Below are 5659 nucleotides of genomic sequence, written 5' to 3'. Positions count from 1 at the left end.
CTTGTGACACGTAAATACAAATAAGCACCGAATAACAAGATTTGCGCCGTTGAGCAACGTTACGTGAAATGTGGACGCTCGGATCGAACGGCGTAATCTTGATTGCCGATCGGGACTCTCGTCCGTTGAGATTTTCTGAGGGAAGAAAATGACCGTTTCGCTCGAGGTCAACGGGTGCTCGTTTTATTCTCGGACGGATGGCGTGTAGCGTAACATTTTAGAGATCTCCATTGGGAGACGCGCGGGCACGTCGTTAACGGAATTTACAGAATGCGCCATCGTTCACGTATTGCGTCCTCCTTGCGAATTAAATGAATTCGGGGAGATTAACGTGACTGAGAAGCGACGGGCCAGCGCGTACGAAAAAGTCTATAAAGAAGCACGGCGTGGAGGACTCGGCGTCGGATTATTAATACCAGCTTTGGGGGCTCTTGAAGCGAGTCGAGGTGGCGAAGCGTGCTTGCAGAGGTCCGCGCCGATTAACTCGGCTCGCCGGGGCCGGGTGGATCTGCGGGGGGAGGGGGGGGGGCGAGAGATCCGTACGAGGGGCCCACCGTCCCTCGCCAGGCGGTGGAGGTGAGATAAGTCCTAAGCGCAATTTTTAACTCTTAATATTATAACCAGAACACTCCCTCCCCTCGTCACAGTCGCCTTATTAAAATTCACGAAAATTCTTTTCCTTTAATAAACTTTCAAGTAAGACCCCTAACTATAACTAAACAATATGACTGCTTTTCCACCGAGGGTCAGAGTCGGGCTAGAGTCGGGTCAGAATCGGGTTGGGGTGAGCGTTTTTGCGGTGGAAACACCAAACCCCAACCCGATTTTGACCCGGTTTGGTGTTTCCACCGCAAAAACGCTCATCCCAACCCGATTCTGACCCGACTCTAGCCCGACTCTAACCCTCGGTGGAAACGTAGTCAATAAGAGAACCGCCAATGTGGGTCACGAGGCAAGATGTAGGTAGCCCAACTTGTGAATCTTAAATCCTGAAAATTTTCCTTAATTTTTTTCTTTCACGAGCCGTGCTCATTCATTCATTCGTGAATTCGTCATGTTTGACACAGGCGCGAGTTGGTCGCGTAATAATTACGGTAATTGCGACCTGCGGCAACGTTACGTGCGAGGAAAAGGGAAGATAACGCGCGCGCGCGCGCTGGAAAACAAAAAACTCGCAACGTTCGTCGCGCACTTACTCGCGAAAACGTGTCAGTCTACGGAGAACGCGGCGAGACTCGATCCGTGGAATCGAGATGTGCGGGACGCGCGGTGCCAAAAAAATGTTAATTAGTTAATTAAAACATTTTCGTGCGTTTCCACTTTAGGATATTTAGATAAGCCACGTGTTCTATGGCGCATGCTTTTTGAGAGAGAACCGGACCGTGATTATACATATATCCGCTGCCCTCCCTCCACAGTTCAAACAGAAGATAAGTCCAGGCCGGACCGAGCGGCCCTGCCGGCGCGGCGTCGCATTTAAACAGCCGGCACCGATGACTCGATCATTTTAACCTTACGGATAATTTACGCGCGTACAATGTAGAAAAATACATTATCTCCCAAATTGTTATTTATACAGATCCAGATTACGGATATCGCAGAGGAAAGTGCGTGAAAAAATAAAGAGTAAATATTTTATACGCGATATTTACATAAAACAGCGCCGCATAATTGAATTGCATTTAAATGTAGAGAGCCCATTAGTCCTCCTTCAATTATCGCTTAACAGTCACGTGACATTTGCGTGCGATTAGATACTGGCTTAGCGACATTGAAACCATTTGAGAAAAGGGAATAGTAAAGTTTGCAACTCTATATGTAGAACGGACGGCCGATGAGACACAGTTTCTCCGCCTTCGTTGCGCAGACAAAATTACCCTGGGTATATTATGCGTGCCGATTACGTAAGCCCGCGCGATTTACATTATTCGTTGCGGCCAGACACTTAATGAAAATCGCGCCGAGAAACTGGCACGCGATTATAATCTCGACATTGATCGCAGATAACACCCGACTCAAGTCTCTATCATCGATCATTAGTTTCTACCGAACGTCTACCTAGATTCTGAGGCGGCCTTAAGAACATTCCGAACGGTGAAAACCGACGTCGCTTCAGCGTATGAAAGGCCGACTCGTTTATTCGTCCATATAATGCGGAATGACGTGTGAAATAAAATTGTACGAACGGAGAAGTCGCCAGAGCTTTGAGAGAGATTCTATAATCCCTTACTTTTTGGCGGCACACGTGACCGCGCGTACGAAAATAATAAGTTGTCTTACGTAAAACGTCCTTTAAGCTCTCTAATCCTAAATACAATATTAACTCGATTCATATGAAATATTAATTTTGTTTTCGGTACAAAACATACATGATTCATCCACAATCTATTTAATCGATGTACACCATATCGCATACAATTCGTATAATATAAAAAGTTATATAAATTTACTCTGGTTTATATTAGTTATATAAAGTTATCAATAAGGAAAAAGTTATTAATATCAAACGCGAAAGTGGCTTTTAAAGAAGGCTTGTCGCTTGTTAATCGCAATATTTACGCGGGCTTCTTACAGGTCTCTCGAGGGGAATAAAAATCAGATTTGCGTGGGCCAATGCACTGTGTGGCATCGCAGCGATTACTCGTCGATTCCATCATGCACGGACGGGAATCTTCATCGGTCATCGGCGATCCGGATGCCCGTCACGTGGCGGCGTTTTGCGTGAGTACCTCCATAAGAACCTCGCGAGAGCGGTCCATTGAATGGAGGATCCGGCGGGAGAATCGGGAGAGAGATGGGCAGGAGATGTACGGAGAAGGCGAAGCGGACCGTACTAATCCTGACGGCCGTGACATCGCCCGTGTCTATGCAAAGCGTCGTGATATCGCCGGCAGTGCGACGGCGGTCCGTTCTGCTCCTTTAATCGGACCTGTTAACTTTTGGGCGCCCAAGACCCTCGCGATTCCATCGACAGCTTCTTCATCGATACTATTCGCATCGCGATAAATTGCCAACCTCGCGGCGCATTCTACGAAGAGCGCGGATTTATTAGCGAACAATCGCTGCCTCGGTATACACCTTGTTTGCCCTCCGCCGTTTGCAGCGCGAACGGAAGTCTCCTCTCGAGATATCGTAATACGCCCCGACTGAAGTCGACTCACGTTCGCGACCACTTTTTAGCCTCGTTATTATATCACGATGGCGTCGTTTGTAACGCACACACATTACGATTTCGCCGCGTTACGGCTTCGCAATTCTTCCCCTCGATTTGTTTCTTCATCCTGCGTGACTCCTGCGAGGTAATACGAGCCAAAATAAACATGTAAAATTCGTATTCCCGCAACGCGACGGTACAATCGCGCCGATGAGACCGCTCGAGGGACGCGCGGTGATTTTGCGCGGCCGCTTTCAAAAGCCTGGTACGCAGAAATTAACTACACATTGCCGCGCGCGAGTGATTCGTACGACGAGAAAAGAGACTCGGGAGAGAGAGAGAAGGACAACGAAGGAGAGGGAAGCCGGTCGCCGCAAGAAATTCCTGCGATTTAATGGGATTCTTTGATTACTACTTGATGCCGATCGCCATTCAGCCGATCCATACGCCGCTCACGTATGTCGGAGAGGCATTCGTAAGAATCGCGGCTCCGGTCCGTGCGCCGCGCGATTTCGGCGTGCGCAGATTTTCTCCCCGCGGACCGGGGGGGCGGCAAGAGGGAAGCGACGTCCCCGAGACGCTCGGCGATCGTCGACTTAACGTGGATTATTAATAGATCGCCCGGATGTTTCCCACGAGCGAATCGCACTTTTATCTCCGCCTCGTTATTACCGGAGAATCCCGCGAGACACACGCGGCGCGCGTATCAGATGGCCAACAGCTTGTGAAATATTCCTAAGTGAATAAATACATTAATGATAATGGCAGCGTACTCTAATGCGGGAAGATTCGGCGTGCGGAATACGCGCGGACGTGGTAACCGCGACCGTGCCGTTTTGCTTCGTTATGTAACATGTATTACGTCGTCGCGTTACCACGATCGTTGGCGCCGTGATTGCAAATTCGATTTCAAAATTTTGCGCGGCAATCACGTCACGGAAATTACGACGACGACGACGAGCATGCGGCAGCTGCGTTTAATGCGTGCCCGATACTTCCGCGTGTGAAAAGAACGGCTGCGCGCGTCCGCGGGAATTGTTATCGCGGTCGAGAAATTCTACAGTATCGCCGGGGTGTTTCATAAAAGTCGGACAGCGGTGAACTCATGCGTTCTCAATGGACTTGGCGCCAAGAAGCGTGCGATCTCGAAGCGAATTTCGTGGCGTTACGAGAAACTGCCCGCCGCGATGAGTCTCGCTTCTTTTTACGCGATGAATAAAAACGCTTCGATTCGTATTAATTAAGGCGCCTGCAGTGATACGCATCAGCTGCGGACACGCGTAATTCCCTTACGTAAGTTCGAGCCCGCGATTCGCGTAGTTTTTGCACACGAACATCTCCCGGATCTTCCAATCGACTTCGAAAAAGGAAATTCGCGGGACCCGCCTTTCCTCTCTCTTTCTCTCGCGCGCGCTCTTTCGCAACGCACCGGATTGCGCTTCGTTAACGCCGAAACTGCACGAAATGCATGAGATCGTTAATAAGCGATCGCGCCGTCTAACTCCGTGGGGCCCTCGGAGTTTCCACCGAGTAGGAGAAGCCGCTGAGCGGCCTGAACGCTCAATTTCCTGAGCGGATAACGATCGGGCCCGGGTACGAGGCAGTCTACGAACTCTGTCCGTAATTGACAGGTGACTCCTTTCACCGTCGACGTAGCGCAGGTTAGCCCTTAAACCTGGAAACCCTCGGTCCGGTCCCTAATAACTGTGGGAGCATCCACCACCCTCTCTCGCTTCCACCGATCGTGCCCTCCTTCTCTTTTTTCTCTCGCCCCGCGTTCTTTTTCTCGGGCCCTCTCGCTTTCGTTTGAGCTCTCCATTCTCCTTCTGTTTTCTCATCTATCGCCGTTTTCGTTCTCCCAATTGTGTCTCTATCTCTCGTTCGTGGCCCTTCAATAGCCGCGGTCCTTACGGCCACTAAACGGATTTCGATAAGTTTTCGTTAGTGACAGGTAGGCGAGACACCTGTTGATCCCTGCCTTAACACAACCGAGTACGGTCTCCCGTGTGAGAGGGCAGAGCGGTTCGCCTCGTTAAAAAGCCACCTCGCTGGCTTCCAATATATCACCACGGTGGCACGTACATGTCTGACACGACGAAAGGGTCCTCCAGAAAATCGGCATCTTTCCAAACTAATGGGATTTTATCTAATATAAGGTAGAATGAAACGTCACGGCGTTATCTATTGATCGATCGATGGCTGGCGAAATCGTTGCGTTCTTCCAGATGTTAATCTGCGCTCACGAAACAGAACTATGTCCAAAACTATTATTTAGTTGTTTGAAAACTAACATTTAAATGTATAGCTTTGAATATTCTCTCTATACAGGGTGAGTCTTTCCATATCCGACAAATTTTTTGAGAAGATAGAACGGATCGAGATGAACGGAAAAGTCCTGTACCATTTTGCAATTTTCGTAATAGTTAACGAGTAATTAATTATTAAAAATCGTTGTCTTAGGCCGGCCTACCGCCCAATTCGAGCGCGTAGCGAGGTATGCGCATA

The sequence above is a fragment of the Vollenhovia emeryi genome, unplaced genomic scaffold (assembly GCF_000949405.1).
Source record: "Vollenhovia emeryi isolate VEMERY1.0 unplaced genomic scaffold, V.emery_V1.0 DF939135.1, whole genome shotgun sequence".
In the NCBI taxonomy this organism is placed as follows: Eukaryota; Metazoa; Arthropoda; class Insecta; order Hymenoptera; family Formicidae; genus Vollenhovia; species Vollenhovia emeryi.
The sequence above is the reverse complement of the archived record's forward strand: the minus strand, read 5'-3'. Positions refer to the sequence as shown.